Source organism: Falco peregrinus, chromosome 6, assembly GCF_023634155.1.
Source record: "Falco peregrinus isolate bFalPer1 chromosome 6, bFalPer1.pri, whole genome shotgun sequence".
In the NCBI taxonomy this organism is placed as follows: Eukaryota; Metazoa; Chordata; class Aves; order Falconiformes; family Falconidae; genus Falco; species Falco peregrinus.
The window spans coordinates 6647340-6666483 of record NC_073726.1 but is presented as its reverse complement, the minus strand read 5'-3'; the positions used below and the strand labels follow the sequence as shown (position 1 = coordinate 6666483).

Genomic DNA, 19144 nt, shown 5'->3' with positions numbered 1-19144 from the left:
CTAAATGAGAAATCTTAAAACGCTGTCAATGCGAAATCATTAATGAGTGGAACTTCTTCTAGCAAAATCCCTCCGATATTCTTTTTTGGTCCTGTGTACTTTTATCAGCGACCTAAACAGGGAGAAATTACCTTTGCTGGCCTACCTAGAAGACATAACATTTCATGGGTTAGCAAGACAAATCACTGTAAAAGAATAATATGAATCATATGTCTAAAAAACCCCACAAACATGCAAAATGTGTCTTAATGAAATCTGTATCCATTTCATTATAAGAACTCATTGTCTCACCATGTCTTGAACTGGTCACTTTAGACTTCACTGTTTTTATGGATTTCATTTGGTTTCTGCAGAAAATCCTTGAAGACTGTACATTCAGACGTTTGAGCAGGATGGTTAAGACAGTCTGGCTTGGAAATATCTGATCGATTGTGAGAAACTATGAGCCCCTCTCTTTTGGTAGCTGAAAATATTGTAAAAGCTGCACTGCACTTCATGTTCTCGTTATTCCTGAAGCCCTGTGGTATGAAAACGCCTGTATCTCATCTAACCCTAAAAGATCCTGGAGACATTGTGTTTCCTTAACCAGCTAGATGTCCTGTGATTCTGCCACCCGGTGGATAATCAGTGACTGCCCTTACAGACTGCAAAGAAGTTGGAAGAGGAAGGCTGTGAACTGGAGAGAATAAATTCACCCTCAGATGTCTGGGTCCGCAGCCTCATCGAATTCTCCAGAACAAACTATCACCATATTTCTGTCCAGCAACTAATTTCCATAGTTAATATTTGCAAGGCTATAAAAGAAAGGGTATGTGGGAGCACCAGAAGCGCTCCTATGCACGATGTAGGAGATCACCAAGACATCTGACACGGACTGTTTCTAGCTGGAGCCTGTACCAGTGCCAGGAGCTTCCCAGCAGTCTCATAAGCCTTGGGCCTAGGGACCATTCCATGCTTTGCAGGGCATTCCCCAGCACAGAAGGCATCAGGCAATCAACTGTGACATTGCTTTCTGACCTCCAGTTCTGTTAAACCATTCTACTGTCTGTCCTACCCATTCTGGATTTCAGGCTTCCTTGAGGTCTTTCCTGCTTTCCCCTCTAATGACAGTAGCTGATAGATTGTCCAGAGCACATCCAGTCAAAAATTAGGCAGAAATAACATTGGATTCAACCTGTTTCAGAAACCCAGGTACCTGGTATATTTAAAAAAAAAAAAAAAAGAAAGAAAGAAAAAAATCAAAGTAAAAAGAACTGGAAAAATATCTTTCTCCTCAAATCTCTTTCAGCTAATTTACTTGCATGTAGTAACAGCAGATAAAAATTCGGTCTGAAGTGTGGCTTTGAAGCTGGCAGCATCTCTTCCATTTAATTTTTTTTCCCCTAGCAGTATCAGAGACTTTGATTTGGAATGTACAGAACAAAGGTATAATCTTCCAGATTCAGATTAAAGAAAAACAAAACCAGAACTCATCATGTGAATCCGGTAGATTGTCCAAGCTTTTGCTTTTGTATCATCCAGAGTTGGTCACCAGGGACACAAAATTATAAAACTCTAAATCCTACAACCAATCGCTGTGTTTTTTAAGGGGGTGTTGGTTTCACGTGCTGAAGTATGTGCACCAGTTTATAGCAACTAAGAAAAGCTCCTTTCTGTTTGCCATAAACTGAGCTGACTCAAGTAACTACAGTAAGGTGGTTGTTTAAAGTGGGTTTCTCCGTGTGTGGCATCTTGCTCAACATCTGGTTCTAGTTAACTTCTTTTCTGAGGTTTTTCTGTACGTTGCTGTGTTGAATCCGTATTCAATTTCAAAACAAGACTGAGAATAAAGCTAGAAGTTCACCTGATTTGTACAAAGAAAAGGACCACAAAACAAATGTTATTGCCCAGTTTGTGTTTGGAGAATTAAGTGTTATCACGTGGCAATTTTTGTCATAAATCTGTTGCTTGGGATTTTTGCTAGAAGTGTGCATTTAAGTATCCTTTGTAACCATGCCTAAGGGTACACTGAGGTCAGCCTTCTCTGAGATCTTTTATGTACCACATAGCACAAAGTAAGTTTTCATGCACTATGACTGCATGCAGATTTTGTGTCTTAGAGAATCAGAAACCAGCATCTTTATGGAATAAAATTAAAGCCTAGTGGTTTATTTAAACTTTTTATGCAATTATCCATAATATATTTTTACTTAAATTTCACATTACTTATCATAGTTCAACATCTAACTTAGCCTTGTAAAAAGCTAGCATTAACATAAAGCACATATTCATCCATACTTCAGCTTAAGCCAGTTAAGCAACTACGATACAACCTTTTTAATGTACAATCACATCCCAATTCTGTATCAGTTGCCATGTGATTTTTAGTGACTTCAGCATTACGATACTTCACCTCACCCAGACAGCACATCACTTCTGCCAATTCAACAGCTTGACTTAATGAAGCATCAGCAATACTAAACTGCAACTAAACCAACCCCTCCAGAGGACATCACAATATATTTTCCCTGACAGAATTTAGAAACACACTCTCACAAATTTCACATCCATACGCTTACAGAACCAACAGTTTAGGTTTTGGTTTGTTTAGATTTGTAATGTTGTTTTCATTTCCTAATCTGCCCATTTTTTCACATGAGTTTCCTGCCACTGCAGACCATGCTTGCTGCACATCACAGTCAGCAATGAAAGCGCTTATTTGGTTTAGCAGCAGCAGCAGCACATAGGTTAAGGACATATAAGGTTACATTTTGTTGCATATTACTTAAATGTGTATGTCCAATAGCTGCAATGAAGAATTTCTTCCTGTTTCTGTGGCTCCTCGTTCCTTCTGAACACAACGATTTCAGCAGTTGTCCGAACTTTGCCTCAGCTTGCTGTCACCTACATTGATTTTTCCAGTAGCACTTCTTTTGCCTTGTTTTTCTTTATTAGACCCCTGCCCTGAGAATTTGAATCTTGCCTCACCAATTGCTTATTAACTCTTGTTTTATTATTGTAATACTTCATCATGTCTTCTGGGCTACCTGACTTCATTGAAAAGACTTTCTACAGCTACATCTCCCAGAGATCTGTAGGCCAGTCAGCCTCCCCTTGATCCCTGGGAAGTTGATGGAGCAGCTAATCCTGGAAGCAAATTCCAGCCATATGAAGAACCAACCTGATAACCTTCTACAATAACTAACTGGCTTGGTAGACGAGTGTCACTTCAGACCTTCTACAATAACTAACTGGCTTGGTAGATGAGTGTCACTTCAGCAGTGACCATTACCTACCTAGACTACAGTAGATGTTGCCTACCTAAACTACAGTAGGGCTTTCAACAGTCTCCCATAGCATCCTCTTAGAGAAGCTGATGAAGTATGGGCTGGATGAGCAGACAGTGAGGTGGATTGAAAAGTGGCTGAACAGTTTGGCCCAGAGGGTGGTGGAGCACCTCACATGTGAAGAGAGGCTGAAAGACCTAGGACTGTTTAGCCTGGAGAAGGCCCAGAGGGAGGATCTCATTAATGTTTACAAATATCTGAAGTGTTCAGAGAAGGCTGAGCCGGAGACTTTTCAGTGGTGCCCAGTGACAGGACCAAAGGCAACGGGCACAAAGGCAATGGGCACAAACTGAAAGACAGAATGTGCCGTCTGAACATCAGGGACACTTTTGTGCTGTGAGGGTGGCCAAGCACTGGCACAGGCTGCTCAGGAAGGTTGTGGGGTCTCTCTCCTGGGAGTCAGTAAAATAAACCTAGGCACAGTCCTGGGTGCAGCTGGCCCTGCTTCTTGCCCAAAGGGAATCAATGAGCATTTGCCTCAATGGAAATTAAGACAAATATTGATCAGTCGATTCCTTAAGGAATACGGAAGCAGAGGTGGTCAAGACTATGAATGACTGAAACTGTAGGTGAGCATAACTGGTTTGTGGGGTAAGGGGGACCATTTCACTCCTTTAAGCGTGGCCTTTGTTAACCATACTGCACTGCTGAGGGAGAAGCCACCCACCCACAGCCAGCAGTGTATCAATGCAGCTCAGGTGCATGCAAAAAACTGATCCGACTGACACAGTGGCCACATGTCAGAAATATCTCATTAAAACAAGGCCAAGCCTTATATTATAAGACTGTCAGTTCAAGACTACAGCAAGGAGGCCTTTCCTCCTATAAACCCATAATTTTATCTCAAAGAAATGAAATGTCTTTATTAATTAGTGAAGTAAATATGGCTTTTTTTCCTGCCTGCGCTGTCTGGGTTTTCCCAAGACACGCCAGCCCTCATGAGGGAGGCTGGATTTCCTATGCCTTTTTCTTCAGTAGATGCTGACCTCCTAATATAATGGAACACATTTGATTCTCAGCAAGTAATACTTTGAAATCATAAACCCAACAGCATTTTATATTTATCATTCAGCCTCCCTAGGATTTCAAGCTGCTTAAATGTTCTGTAAAGACATTTATTATATCTTTTGGTTTATATCATGCCTGCCACACTAATAAAACTGATAATGTAATGATATCTGTCAAGAGCAGATAATCAAAGCAACTATTTTTTAAAAACCAAAAATATATAAATATTGCAATGGATACTCAAAAAATAAAAATGTGAACAAGGACATTATCTGTTTTCTATAGAACAGCCACCCGTCAGTTTATAATGGATACCTAGTGCAAGGGAAAATGAACTTATGATTCAATTGAACTCAAACTAGTTCATCAGCAAAGGTTTCAGACTCAAAGATGTGTGTATTACAATGTCAGCTTCTAGACCTCTGAGGCATGTCATTCATTAGGTATGACAGAGGCATGTCTGTTTCCATGTCTGGAAACTTCCTGGTCTTTGAAATCAACTTTAAAAATGCTTAAAGATTTTCACATGGATGAATATCACCTGAATGTTTAGTAGTACTGACTTCACTGGAAGTAACGGCATGGAAGGGGTTTTGCAAGGTAGACTTTCAATAATCCTTGATATCTGACAGGTCTTTCAGTTGCAGGTAGAAATTTACGTGTTAATAAATTATATGACGAATGTGGTGTTATGTTTGTACTCTCTCCTTTTATGGAATGCCTTTTTAAAAAAAAAAAAAAAAAAAAAAAAGAGAGAGAGACTGCAAGAACTGGCTCTGTAAAATATGTGGCTGACCTGCTGGGTAGAAGTAAACACCTACAATAGACTGTGCCATAAGAAATAGCTGTGTCTAGGGTTGTTTGGTTTTATTTTACTTCCAGACCATTACTATGAGAAAGCAGCAGCTTGAGCTTAATACAATTGCCCTGGTGATTTTTACAGAGCTCTTGCCATTATTGAAATCAGACTCACTATTTCCCCCAAGTATATGCCTGAATAGCTGAAAGATCTGTGCATCAGAGCAGAATTAAGTAAGAGGTAGGGTCATACTTAAAATGGTGCGTAGAACAGGGGGAAAATAATACTTTTTTGCCTTGTCTTCTAATAATGGAAGGTCAGTAAGGAGGCAAGTATATTTTTTGGCTTTACTAGAGGTGAAACCAGATGTAGAAGTGTCTTTGACTACAGTGAACAACCCTATCAGAAAGATGAAGTTATTGGAATCTGTAGTTATCTGTTTCTAGTATATCACTGTAGAAAGTATATATAAATCAAATTCTCGAACTTTTACTGAAGAATGATGCCAGCCCATGAGCTCCACAATGTCTTCAAGTGCAGAAAGTGTCAGGTCATCTTGTTCTTCAGACTATAAACAAAAATCGGGATGTCTGAGAATAGCTTAAAAATAGAAAAAGGTTCTACGTAATTACAGACTTTTACAACTCACAAAATATTCTTCATTTTAATTAACCTCTTGACTGCGCTGGCTCCTGAAAATATCCCATCTGAGACCTTAATCATCTGCCTAAGAAGAAGCAAAATATTAAACCTACAATTTCACATTACGAAGGTCACCTTCTACAAAAACATACTGAACCACTGCATCACATTGCAAAATGTTTTGCTGGCAAGAACTACCTACTTGTACACAGTATTTTCATGTGGAATAACCTGAACTTTGAGGTAAAAAAAAAATATCCTTAGATAAATACCCTAATTATGACTCTCATATGACTGAATAGAATATGAATCTGATCTGTAAACTGACCAAGGTCTTAACTTTGCTGTATCACCAGGTTAAAAATCAAGTCATAATTAAGGTACTCTCTACACTATTATTCACAATGGAGCATAAGAGGGGCAGGAGATAGTTTACGGTTCTTTTGAGAGTTCATGAGAAGGTGGAAAGACCAGCCAGTATAGCTTCAATGGAAAAGTTGTCTTATATATATTGTATTTGCATACTCTGATTTTGTAGTTGATTGTCCAAAGGAAAAGAAAAACAAAAAATGGTAAACTGAGAAGGAAAAGAACTTTCTATTTTGAGGTATTTTTTTCTGTACTGTAAATCACATCTGGAGAAAACCGCTAGAATATTCTATCTACGTATGTCAATCAGAGAAGTTTTCACCATTTCCTTTGGGAAAATTCTCCACAGACTTGTAGATTTTGCTGTCACAGAGGTTATCCAGACAGTTAACTTTTGCCCTTACTTAACTCCATGCAGTTACTCATGCTTCTGCTCTCCTTCATTCTGCTAAAGTGATTCCTATTCATTATTGGGAAAACCTTTAGAAATTTGCAGAGAGCTAAACATCTGCTCCTTCCTCCTGCCACTGAGCTTCAGGCTGCTATATTGTTGTTCTGCTGTCAGTGATGCTTCTGAAAGCAGTCTTTTAAAAAACAAATTTGCAACATGTTTGTGATTAAATTGTATACTGTGGTATCACCCAGTGACCCCAGCTAGTCTTGTACCCTGTTGTGTTAGATGCCGTATGGACATGATGGTGGACATGAAACCTGAGCCAAGGATTTTTCGCAAACAGTGCAACTTCTCATCTCCCACATTACTAACATGATTTAGTAAGTCTAGATCTTTGCTCCCTAGATCATTGCTCCCTCTCAAGAAAAGAAGGAGACCACAGTGGACAAGTTTTACTTTCTGTTTGGGTCAGTGCTCAGGGAAACTTCATCACTCCTGAGAGAAACATGAGATAAAGGACAAGTCTGGGAGGCCACGGCTCCTGAGCACTTTGGTAAGCCCTGGGGTTACAGTTGTCACCTCATGGGTTATTTTAACTACTAGGAACTATATCTTTGCTGATAAAGCTTGATTCTCAATAAAAAGTGACAAAGGAAATGTCCTCCCATGTTGGATTCTCCCCATCTGCCTGTAGCACAGCTCCCAGCCCAGAGTATGCAAATTGCTATTAGTTATTGAAAAGATGTGACTAATGCCATGGACGAAGGGTGAGGAGGTGGAAGGGTATGGTCCCAGGTCCCAGAGTTTGCTGTCAGTCTGTGTGCCAGCCTCAGTAACAGAAAGGTGAAAGGAGGTGCTCCAGCAAGCCCTTCTGGGGCAACAGATTGGTTGCACTCCCCAAATGAACCCATGGGAGCTGGTGCACGCAAGAGCACCGTGGGCATCCAGCTAGTGGGCCACCTTGGCCCTAGGGAGGCTGCCTCTGTGCTTCTCCTTCCCTTGGGTCTTCCCTGTGTGAACCAAATGTTTCCATTACCCCAGATAGCCCAGCCCCACCTTCCCACATAAGAAGGAGGTGACTGTGTACCTCTTTCCCTCTGCTGGTCTTGCCTCAAGCGCACAGTGGTTTGCTACCTCTGCTGCAAATGGTCATTTCATAGGTGTCACCCCGTTTCCTGCAGTTGTTCAGCCCTTGCTCAATGCAACATCTATCAGGGCTTGCACTAAAACAGCAGTGCTGTGAGATTTCAAGCCAACATGAAGTCTTTGAAAGGTCTGACACCTCAGTCAAATGAGAAACGGTAGGCTCTGCTCTGCAAGCCTTGGCCAGTCCCCTTGAAACTCTCACATCTACAGGTCATCTAGTTACAAACATACAGAATTGATGTCAGACCTGCCCACTGTGTTTACGTGGCTAGTAAATTATACTTTATTTTCATTACTAACAACTATTTCTCATGGGATCCAGTGTGATTTAATTAGTAAATGGGTGTGGGTGTGTGTGTTTTTAATACTATGTCTCACTCTATCAGTTTAAAAAAAATATATTGTAAATGCAATCACACAATATAGAGCTGTTAAAAAATTCCTATGCAAAGTTTTGCTGAAGAAAAAGTCTTGAGGAGGAAGGAAATGTTTCGACAATAAATCATAAATTTATATTGAAAAATAGCACTGATCCAGAAATTAAAGAAATAGCTTGTGCTCATTTTTTTGATAATTTTTTAGATAATTCTCAATAATTTTTAAGACGTATTCTTGAAATCTAGTATCAGCTTTGGGTTTTTTTTCCCAGCCTCTTTCTTTTCCTTTTTCTTATTACCTGAAACAGAACTAGGAAATACTTCTCACAAGTTCCTTATAAATACTGTAACAGAAGGGGTTTACCTCTGTGGAAATTGCCTACTTGCACCATTTTAATCTGTCAGACTGTTCGAAATTTTTTTAAAGCCAGCTGGGGGAATGGAATACGTACATTACTCTGCAACACTGAGTCAGTGGAAAGAGACCCAATGACTCCAGGGGAAACTACTTATATGTTTAGTTGCCTTTAGAGCAGGTATTAGTTACCTGGTGAAGACTACAAACTTAATAACCCAACGCCATATTAACAAGTTATAGTTTTATATATATATATATACATATAAACAAGTATAGTAGCTCTTTTTAGAAGCAGGTTGACCATTTTTCAGTGTGTTCTTTCTTTTTTCCATTAGCCTTATAGTCACTTCTATATTTCACATGATTGAACAGAAATCTACTACTTACGCCACCTGAAAGATGTGTCTTTTACAAATTATTTACTTTGGATGGCTTGGCTGTACACTTCTTGCTTTTAAAAAGGAAATGCTCACAAAAACAAACAGTCCTAAGAATTTTCTGGTTTAAATACAATTCTCCAGCTTGATGTTTCCAAGGCAGTGCACTGAGGTGAATCCACAGTTTTCCCGGAACATTGCAACACTGAATGAAAACGTGCAGAAGAGCTTGAGATATATTCTAAATTCCCTGCATTCACTCCATGGAGGGTTACACTTCTACTCCCAGTCCAACAAATGTGAATAATGTGATCATCTGTGCATACATAAAATCCTGCTGGGAGTTGATGCAAACATAAAATTCCCCATGTGTTTTCTAGCATGTGAAACCATGCTCAAATCCATGTGCAGCCAGAAAAAAAAAAAAAAAAAAAAAAAACTTTTGAGAAAGAGATAGTAATTTTAAATCTAAACCAGAAATTCAACCATCTGTTTCATATCTCCAATCTACCAAGCTGCCATCGTCCTTACTTACGAGGAGAGGAGCTTTTCAGTGTCATCATACTCCATGTCATGGACAAAGTCTGGGTCTCTACTATGGTGTTCACTGACAGCAGTAAAAGATGCTGGGGGAAAAGGATAAACATACTATTATTAAGACCTTCATTTACTGAGCAGCTAAAAAAGAATTCTGTAACTAAAACTACATATATTCATATCTATATATTTTTAGTGAGAGAACTATGCTTTGCCAAGTATTTCTCATCAGATAAAATAAATCTTATTTTGACCTTCAGCTGAATGTTCCTGCGTTTTCACTGATTACAGTAGGCCTTTGAAATTCAGCAAGAAGAAAGCTCTGGAAGATAAATATTTCTAGTGCAGGGGTCCTCAAACTGTTTAACCAGGGGGCCGGCGCGCGGATGAAGCGGCAGGCAGCCATCTGCGGCTGCTTGGTTCCCCCCCCAACCCCCGGCGGGGGGGTCTGTAAATACCGGGGGGGCAGATTGGGGACCCTGGGGGGCCGTATCCAGCCCGCGGGCCGTAGTTTGAGCACCCCTGCTCTAGTGCCTTACACGAAATTCCATTTGTCTGCATCCCAGGTACAGGTGTGTGTCATTCCCATCTGTCAGCAAAGCTGTGGCAACATGCCAAAATAACAACTGAACACAAACACTGGGACACCACAACTAAATAACCAGCAACACCTGCTCTTGAGCAGAAACCCTCCCCTACAAGGGAGCAGGGAGGGAGAGCTAAGCCACCTTCCCTTCCTTGAGGACTGTCTCCCTCAGATGTGTTGTGTGGCTTCAGGGGCTCATCCACAGCTCCGGGGGAACCACATGAACAAAGTGCTTTTCCACCATCTCCATATAAGCAGAGACTCAAAGCAGGCTTCTCCACACATTTCACAAAGATAGTACAAGGCTTTAGTACACCATACTATACGCTTGCAAATAGAACCAAGACATTCCTTCATGACGTAGCATGGTGCTTTTCAGGAATGTCTGTCCTTTTGCTGCACAGGTGGGACGGTGCAAAGGAGGATGGCTGAGGGCATGGTGGCCAGAGCTGGTGACTGAAGGTTTCCCTGGCATACTCTTCCTTGCAGAAGGCTTGAAGGATTCTTCAGGATTAAGAAGGACACTTGTGGCTCTTGTAGATATTGCCATACAGAAGAGCTCTGGTCTGTTCTTGCCTGGGTCGCAGCTTTCTCACATGATTCTATACAAGTTGTTTTAATATAAAGTATTAGAAAAGATCATCACTTGTGTCCCACTCACTGTCTGAAGGTCTACAGGCAGGCATGTGGGAAGATGACCTGGCAAGGGCTTCACAAGGACCTCTTGCTGTAAAAGGGATCAGTGACAGTTGTGATTGTTGAGCACTTTGAGATAAAATAATGCATTCCTATAGTAAATCACTGCAGGAGAAAGAAATCTTAAGAAGGGTTAGGTGGTTATGTTGAATTATGCAGTTCCTTTAAGCAATTTTCTTCCTTCAGATGCATTTGGATTAGTTTAACACCTACACAGTTATTTGGCACCCTGGTTGCAGTGAATTTACCTTCAAGCAAAGTAACAGTTCTTTTATTTCTTTTCATTCACTGAGCTTCACCAGATAAAAGAGCACAGAGTGTATGTGGAGCCTGCAAAGGGACCCTATGTCCCAGAACAGTATAAACACCAGCTTTACTAGCACACATCATTAAACATTTCATACAGATAGGTGCCACCTGCACTTGGAAATGCTGGGACCTCTGCACATAAGGTGTTTGATTGCCCTCAGCCAAGAGGGGCAGCCTTTTGGCTTAACCTGCTAGACCCAGAGCTAGCATTATTTTGCCAGTGTTCTCTGTTGCACTAACCTCTTCTCCCCTGACCTGGCTGTGTATCGAGAGTTGTGTCCAGCTCCCTCCTTGTTGGGTCCCTGAGGGTGGGAAATCACGGACTGGCTGGATGGCAATATTCTACATTGCCAGTTACATATCCATTTTCCCTCTTGTAATCTGTCAGCTGGCTCCACCCTTACACCCAACCACACAAACAGCATGTTCAGAGGTTTACACAGAAACAAACACTGGAGTTATTTTCCACGTTTCCCTGTCACGGTTCCTGGTCACTACCCCAAGAGCAAGAAGGGCAGGGTTAACATCACACATGGGGTCTTTCCTGCCCCATATCTGTCCTACCTCGCTGTGGCCAGGTTAGCAGGTGGAATGTGCTGCTAACCTAGCAGGTGGAATATGCTTCAGGGATGTCACAGCCCATGGACTGTGTAAGTTCAAAATGCCCCAAGAGCTCCTTAGAACAGGCTCGCAACTCCGGACTGAGAGATGTGGCTAATGCCATAATTTTGTGCTGGATAAATGAAGTGGTACATATTCTTTTTCTGGTTTGTCAGGAAAATGAACACAGAAAACAACTTTGCTGACACAGAAGACAAAAATTACATGAAGATTGTATGTGCCCTTAATGGACAACAGAACTATTATAATTAGGCACAAATCATAGTTTTAAAAAAATCATGAATTTATTTGGAAGAATTGTATCATATTTAAATGTCCAGAAGTTTATACCAGCTTCACAGGATACACCAGTAGTGTACACTACAGAATTCTGGGTTTTTTCCTGTATCCTGTATCTGCATAAGTGTCACATTTCTAAGAAATTTTCCCCAAAATTAAAGCTTCTGATACAATAAAATATGTATAATTCTGTTTAATAGTGTACATTACTGGAATAGTGATTGGGAAAATAAAATCAGTTTTTGAAACATATAAGTCTATCATTCAAACAAAACATGATAGTCCCTGAAAAGAATTTTTGATATTATTTGAAAATTAAGAAATAATATGTCTAATGCCATAAAAGTAATCATCACTGTGTATAAAAAACAAATGAAAAAATTATCATCTTGGGGGAGCATACCTGGAAATGTCATCTAACCCCACAGTCTTCTCCTGTTGTCCGGCTGTGACTGTTTTCATTTTTTCATAGTTATCAACCAGCTTCTGTGTTTTGGTCTCTTCTTTAATGCAAGACAGAAGAAGATAGATGAAGTTGCTTAGCAGCAACTTCTACCCTTCATTCATCCAGTTACTTGTAAGGAACTTCTGAAATTGTCTGAAATGCAAAGAATGTTTTTTCCTACGTCATTAGTGTGCAACTGATTTATGTCCCTTAGAAATATTTCGGGTTTATTGCTTTTTAAAAATCATGACTGTAGACTGAAAAAAGGACGAATTCCATTTGTAATTCTGGAAATACTTATTGACCACCAAATTATTGACATCCTTTTCTTCTTGCTGAGTTCTTTGCCTGCCTAACATCTGATTGCAATGACTCCAACACTGCTAGGCATGTTTCAGTGTTTTATTCGTAACGGTTCTTTGTAAAAATGTGGGGCCATGTTTCACAATGTAACATTCATCTTCCTTATGTGTCTTTATTTACCGGAGTGTATTAACACATCTGAGGAAAAAAAAAAAAACAACCAACCAAACAAACCAAAAACATTCATTAGCCTTCCTGTAAAAATACTATCAGACTTTTCAAGACATTTGGTATGTGCACAGTCATTCCTAATCATTCCTAGTAAAGAGAGAATTAGCATTCTTTCAATTACTTATCTTTATAAGAATTAAAATTCTTTCCAGGATATTTAGTTCTTAGGGCATTTTATCACAGCAGTTTCTGTTATAAACATGCTCTTTCTTGTTAGGAATCACACTAATTTTCCAGTTAGTTATCAAAGCAAATTATTCCTAAATTTATAGCAGTTTGACATAGATTTACAGAATTAGATCACAAATCTTTATTGCTATCTTCAAAAACATAGCTTGACACGTGCATTTGCCCAATCATGGTATGTAACTAGATGTGCTGGGGTTTTTAAGGAAAAAAAAAAAATTCTTCTCCCTTTATCAAAATCATATGTGCCTGTGATTTGATGAATATGTTCCTTTAACTGCACCACCACCTCAACAAAAGTATTTTCTAACGTGGAAGACAAGACATTGACAATATTAATCTGATGCTCCCCAAATTTGTACTATATACATGAAGAGACATTGAATTAGAGGCTAAAATAGCACTAGTGCTTTCTCAAAAGTACAGAACTAAGGAAGCTAGTCTGCTATGAAGATAAAGAGGATACTACAGCAAAAATTTCATGGAGGAATAAGACTATGTATCATTTCAGTATCCAGTTGTCTGTCTCTCGTTTCCCATCTCTCTCATGTGATTGATTTGGTATATGCTGATGGTTCATTGTGATGATTCTTTTGCTCAAAGGAAGGAAAACTCCAGCACTGCAGGACAAAACAGATGAATTCAAGCAAAACACTTCTCCAGCACTTCTGAGACTCAGTCGCTCTTCTCACTGTAGTTCATCGCTGGCACTATGCTCACAGTCATGCCTCTGCTCTATTACTAATTTTAGCCTTTGGATACTTCAGCTGTGAGACGTACCCTTTTCTAACCACAAATTACTTTATGGGTTCCTATGGGCCTGTTCGTGCTCATGTTTTTCTCTTCTGACTCTCCCTTCTCTCAAAGGGGAGTGAACCTCTACTATCCTTTCATGCAATGGCCTTTCTTAGTTGATAATTGTTTTCTTGATTCTTTTCCCATCTCCATTTCAGTCCATTTTCTCTCCTGGCTTCTGTAGTGTCTGTTACTGACTTCTGTCCTTACAAACATTATCTCATAAAAAAAAAGTGAACAGAACGGATTACAGTTTCTGACCGAAAATTTTCCCAATTGTAACTGAATTGGTAAACTCAGTAAAAAGTTTCAGAGAGAGAAGAGAGAGGATACAGAGATGAGAGTAAAATATAAGACGCATTTGACATTTTTAGGGGAAAATTTCTTACACTAATCTAAGCAATGTCTTTTGGAGAAGCTTTAGGTATGATATGAAGAAGGGGTAAGATAGTCTTCTTGGCCAGCCCCCTCGCAGAATGAAGAGCTATTTCACATATCGTTACAGTCATATCCAATATTAACATTAAATGGACAGTGTTGATAATCAACTGGCCATCTCATACCTGAAGCCTAACCCATAAACTCTTTTTTAGATGAACTTTTATTTTATTTTCCTACATTTTTTTCAGGAAAATACCTGATGCATCAATGAATAGCATTATAACAATACGTATTATTGTGAATGAAAACGTAAGTATGAATATATGAAAGCAGGGTTTAAAAAGAAATTATTCTGAAACCTTAACTCCAGCATTGTAAAAAAGATGTTTTGAAAATGCAAGAAAGTCAAATATTTGATAAGAATTTCATTGACTGGAATCACTATTCAAAGATTTGCTGTTCTTTCATATGGCGCACACACATACATGTGCAAGTGGGTGTCTGTATATCATCTGAATATCTAGCATATTAAAATTCAAAAAATCCCATAAAAACTTCCTGATCTGTCATCTCAGAAAGCTCAGAGCTTAATGAGTGAAGCATCAGATACAAATCAAAAATAATTACTCAGAAGAAGACAGGCATCTTGCCCTTTCCTGATGTAACCAAAGAGAAACTGGGAAATGCCACAAAACGTTACTACTCCATTACCTTTATGATAATTTGCTGATCTTGAATCAGCACTATCGTAGTGAGTCAAGGGACATTCTAGCGTTAAAATACATAATTTAATGTAAAAAAATAAGTTTTGTAGAGAGTCAGCTTCCATCCTGCTGTGGCAGTACTAAGTTAACAGTTGGACTTGATGATCTTAAAGTTTTTTTCAAACCTAAATGATTCCATGATTCTATGATTCTATCAGAGGTAAACATACAAAATGGAATATCTGACATATTTGTAGAAGACTTGAGGTATAAGCTAGCCAGCAATTTTTCATCAAGGTTAGTATCATTAAAACAGAAAACGTCTGTTCCACAAAATTTAATTTTCCAATGGCTATTTTCATTTTTCTATTCTGTTACTGAGAAGTGAGTTACAGCTACCAATGTTATGGCCCCCTGTATTTCAGCCTTTGTGGAAAGCTGCAAAAACTCCCTGAATGGGCATCAGCAAAGAGGAGCAGGACAAAAAGATTTCACATTTAACTGCTAGTAACCCCAGCTGAAAACTAATAATTTCACTTATGGAAAGGAAGAGGAAACTGAGCAGTACTTTCTGGGCAGGCAGACAACTAGCAAGCCAAAACTCTCTGTAAACACCATTATTATTTTTTTAAGAAATCTCTTTCTGTTGAAGTAAATAAAAAATTACATGTAATGTTGGGAGCGGGAGCAGGGAGGGAGGGAGGATTGTTCATTTTACTTTTTACCCCAACTCAAAAGGGAAATATTTTCCAAACCATTTCGTTAAGACAAATGGATCTCTGTTTTCCAAACAGGTCTAGTTATGATCACTCATATTTCTGATCATGTGCCAAACATACCTCATACGTTTATGTGGAGTTTCACAAGAGGAACGTTTGCATGGTTCAGTAAAACCAGCTCCTCCCTACTCCCACCAGCTGTCCCAGAAGCCATGTCCCAGCCCACCCAGGGGGCTGCTTCCATCCTCCCTGCCCAACTCCACCCTGACCCTTCCCCACTCACTGGCCCCATCCCCAGTCCCCACGAACCCTAATTCTGCTGATATTTCATGGACCTCTACTTGTGTTTCACAGATGTCACTATTCTTTACTGATAGGGGAAAGGTTCTTAGTCCCTTTTTCATTCTTGTTTTCTTAGTGAATGCCAATAGTTAGGTGGAAGTCAGAAATGAATCTGTCATGTGGTGGCATTCTGAAATAAATGGGTTTGTATGACTTTTGTAACTGACTTTTCTTCACATACTGGTGCCATTTCAGTGATTCATATGGTGCTAGATTTTCATTGTACTAGATTTACATTGTACATATGCGCAATTTTTTTTATATTTGGTTTTCTTCTTTTAAAAAGAATTATTAAAATGTATATGAACTTAGTTTCTTGTATGGTCTTTAGCTGTCAGACTTTTTGTTTTGAGAAATACATTTTATTTTTAAAATAATCTTTTATAAAAAAATAATGAGGGGAGTACAGAGCAGCACTGATGCAACGGTTTGGGCTCAAAATAAATACGAAGGCATTGCTATGGTTTTTCACAAATATCATTTTGTGTAGTATCAACTTGAGCATAAGTTCAAAAGATGTCTTCCCTCAAAGTAGCTGTGCTTTCCCATCAGTGAAAGGAACAAAGATCACAAGCTACCAGAATCAAACTACCACACAGGTAGCAAGTAACTGTTTCAGCACAAAGGTGTTATTTAGTTAGTTATTGATACATGCTTACTGTGATCACAGAGAATGAATTAATAAAATGTGGGAGAAAAGCACTATTTCTTCAGCTGGCAGACAATAAGTCAGTCAGAGCTTTACATTAATGATTTTTCTCCAAAGCTGAAGCAGACACAAGGTAGGTTGTGTTGATTCAACGGATAGGTGACAATTTGTTAGGTTACCACAACTCAGCTGTGTTCGGCTGCGTGCTTATTAACACAGTGTTTCCAGCTGTCTCAGTCATTGTAATATTAATTCTTCAGTTATGCTATTGATATTTCACATTTGCACTGTACAAACCTTCCACCTGAATAGTACATGGACCAACCACCCAAGTGCACTAGTGGAAAGCATCAGTAGCTGTCACATTTTATGAGCTCTAAATGCATTATAAGGTGGGGGATTAAAATTCATCACATATGCATAAAACCACTAACTCAAAAAAAGAACGAGTTAACGTGCATTACTGCATGTGTACCACCATGGGCCCCATCACATAGACATGTCTGCATCAGTGTGCAAAAATAAACATTATGTCTTGAATTTTTTAAGGAAATTTTCCTTCAATATGTTTTATGTCATAATAAAATCATCAGGGAATCTGTGTTTCTTGCAGATTTTAGTCATTCAGTTGAAGCTTAGAAAGCCTGACAAAAGGTTGTAAGCTAATGAATACACTCTTAAATAAGGCAAAATCAAACAAACACTGGCTTTTGCAGGGGGTGTGAATATATTCAGGAGATAATTATGCTTGACACTGTCAGAGTTTGACCTATTGGAGCCCCCAAAGCAATTGTGTACATGACTGAACAAGGGATTTCTGACTTAATCTCGTGACTATAACAGTTTAATAAATTGCACAGTGAGCCATAGCACATGGGATTAGGCTGCCCTTGGTTATATATTTAGAGCAACTCAGGTTAAAAAGACAGCTCAGTTATATGAACGTTCTCTATGTCTTACTCCTGTGGATCAAAAAAAATATCTGATTTTCTCAGGACTAAAGCAAGAAAACACTACCAGGTAGGTTTACCTATCCTGAGCAAAGCACCTCCTAATCCATCTCAGCTGATACCACCATAATCCTATTAACTGCCACAGGCACATTCTGAGAACAGGACAGCTTCAAGCACAGATCTGTATTTAAAGCAGCTTCTCCGTTTAGCCTAGGAAGAAAAAAAAGAGATACCAAACCAACTTTTGTAAAGTCTTTGCTTTGTGCCCTGCAGTTGTAATGTCAAGGCAATCTATAATTAGAGTGCACAGGGACCAGTGACTAATGCACATGAAGGTACAGTGAATTAGCTGAAGTGTTTTCATTATTTTTGCTAGTAGACAGGAATACTAGACGTTCTGATGCTGTTCCTCAGACTGCAAATACTGGCACACCCTGCTCAAATATAACCACAGAAAGAAAATACAAAAGAAAAAAAACAACCAACAACTGCAGATGCCATATCTTCTCCTACAGTATTTACAATGTATATGTTCACACTCAGCCTGATCACACTTCCAGTATAAAAATCCCATGCCTCCTCTGCAGTGACACATTTATGCATGTGACCACTAACAAAAAGACCCCAGTTTTTAACTTGTTCTTGCAATGGCTTTGCTTCCGTTTCCCTTTCACATTTTCCCCATCTGCAAGAACTTTTTAGTATCTTTGACCATTGGCTGAACGTGGTAGAAAACATTAGATAGTTGTCATTATTAATCACCGAGACCTGAAAGAATGGCTTTGTTGGTGCCTTCACTCTTGCTTTCCCCTTCAAACCAAGCGGTATCTGCAGTACTAAACAGTCACTGAATGGTCAGCTTCCTCTTGGTAAACACAAAGCTTGAGTAAATATTGTGTAGTTGAGAAAAGCATGGATGTTTTGACTGATTATGTGGGAGGGAGGGACAGCTGGCTAGGAAGAATTGTCCAAAATATGTGAACACAAGATAAAAAACGATACATTGTCCCAGAAAAATCAAAATAGCTGGTGCGGATTGCTAAGTGTGTGTGTATCTGACCACTCTGTTATTTTTTACACAGATATATAAAATCTATCTGTTCTCTTAAGTTTTGGACTTTGGTGATATCCAGCTCAGTGCCAGGAGCCAGTTGTAGGATCAATGCCCCTTTGAAGTAATGCCTAGTCTTGTGTTGACCTTTGATAAGAGGATAAATTTCACCCTGTGTCATTAGTGCTGCCCACAAACATAAAAGGGATGTGTTTGCCTTGTCTTAACATCTTTGATATTTACCCACTGCTTTGCTTGAGATATCAGGTATAAAGATGACCCTACCTCTCCTGACTATGCTGAAAAGGGGAGATATTTGTATTTATAATAAGGTTCAAACCTAGGCCAGAGAGATAGTTCCAGCTCTTGCTGAACTTTTTCCTAGCATAGTGCAAGAAGCCAGTAGAGGTGAGCTGATGTAACTTTACTGTAACAAAACAGAGGTCAAAAAACAGTTGTGATTTTTCAACCCAGAGGCCAAAACTTACCCTGAGATGGAAGGTCATGATACCATGGGGATCAGACATTACCCAGTGACCGTGATATCCCACCAGTGGAGAA

At 39.2% G+C, this 19144-nt stretch overlaps 1 long non-coding RNA gene across 1 annotated transcript; it reads right to left on the bottom strand.

The window, feature by feature from the left end:
* Positions 1-3595: 3595 nt before the first annotated feature.
* Positions 3596-19130, bottom strand: LOC114013999 (uncharacterized). The gene is made up of 4 exons (XR_008747868.1): positions 19072-19130; positions 12228-12422; positions 9332-9422; positions 3596-5701 (listed from the first exon to the last, which is right to left on the bottom strand). It is a non-coding gene; the product is annotated as an uncharacterized LOC114013999 (long non-coding RNA).
* Positions 19131-19144: the final 14 nt, after the last annotated feature.